Genomic DNA, 1,588 nt, shown 5'->3' with positions numbered 1-1,588 from the left:
TGATATTTTACATCCATACTTTATCACATAGCTATTTCAAAGATGCAACATTTTCCCGCTACAAAAATACCTAGCATATCCGGCTGCAGCCTACTTCCAGTTGGCGGTAAGCAGGCATAACGGTAACATGGTGCAATATCCTCACGCGACAAAGTAAAACATTAAATCTCAAAACGTTTCGTGAAGAAGTGATATCGCTGATTGAAGTTTTAATTACTTTACGAAGTTCAAGATTACTAACTGTGAACAGTTCTTCGGTGGTAATATACTACATGTGAAAAATAGTGATGTTACGTAGTGTAAAGCGTATAACGATACATGTGGGAAATAAAGTGGCGTGAGTGCGGGATCTTATAATACTACTGCATTGTCTGTTGTTATCGACTGTAGAAGATTCTAGATTTCAACAGTTCGTTGGAATATTTGATCAGTATTACTCTGAATAGGCAGCTTTTTAATAGTTTTCTCAATTTTACTTCGAGCTTGACGTTGAAATGCAACATAATTACGTATTATCTCCTTTCATTCTAAATATTGATTGTGGATTAGGATATTTTATTACTCCTGCATAAAATACATTGTTTTCCAATCAGAAGGACAATTATATTACGATTGAAAGTGTACATATGAAACAAAGCAACGGAAAAACAAGTGCCTGTGAAAACGTTCTACACAGTATACTTTATTCGCCTATATTTAATAAATTAGGTTTTTTGGCGAAATTTTTCGGCATAACAGCGTACAGTAATTTTTTTCTTAACGGGATTGGATATTTTTCTTGCATTTCGAGCGTGCGTTTTTCCAAAATAGTGCCGAATGTGTCAGTGGCTGTCAGATCGTACGACGCAATTTACTTTTTCGGCTTCTATCTTTTGAATTAGGCTGTTTGAATCGGATTTTTCCACTGATTCGCGTAGAGTGACTTATTCCTTAACGGGATTGAATATTTTTTTTCGGTTTCGAGCGTGCGTTTTTCTAAAATAGTGCCGAATGTGTCAGTAGCTGTCAGATCGTACGACGCAATTTACTTTTTCGGCTTCTATCTTTTGAATTAGGCTGTTTGAATCGGATTTTTCCACTGATTCGCGTAGAGTGACTTATTCCTTAACGGGATTGAATATTTTTTTTCGGTTTCGAGCGTGCGTTTTTCTAAAATAGTGCCGAATGTGTCAGTAGCTGTCAGATCGTACGTCGCAATTTACTTTTTTGGCTTCTATCTTTTGAATTAGGCTTTTTGAACCGGATTTTTCCACTGATTCGCGTAGAGTGATTTATTCCTTAACGGGATTGGATATTTTTTTCCGGTTTCGAGCGTGCGTTTTCGAAAAATAGTGTTGAAAGTGTCAGTGGCTCTCAGGTCGCGCTGCGCAATTTACTTTTTTGGCTTCTATCTTTTGAATTAGGCTTTTTCAATCGGATTTTTCCACTGATTCGCGTAGAGTGACTTATTCCTTAACGGGATTGGATATTTTTTTTCGGTTTCGAGCGTGCGTTTTTCTAAAATAGTGCCGAATGTGTCAGTAGCTGTCAGATCGTACGACGCAATTTACTTTTTTGGCTTCTATCTTTTGAATTAGGCTTTTTGAAC

The sequence above is a fragment of the Eufriesea mexicana genome, unplaced genomic scaffold (assembly GCF_001483705.2).
Source record: "Eufriesea mexicana isolate 0111107269 unplaced genomic scaffold, ASM148370v2 scaffold6248, whole genome shotgun sequence".
NCBI lineage: Eukaryota > Metazoa > Arthropoda > Insecta > Hymenoptera > Apidae > Eufriesea > Eufriesea mexicana.
Note: the sequence above shows the minus strand (reverse complement) of the source record.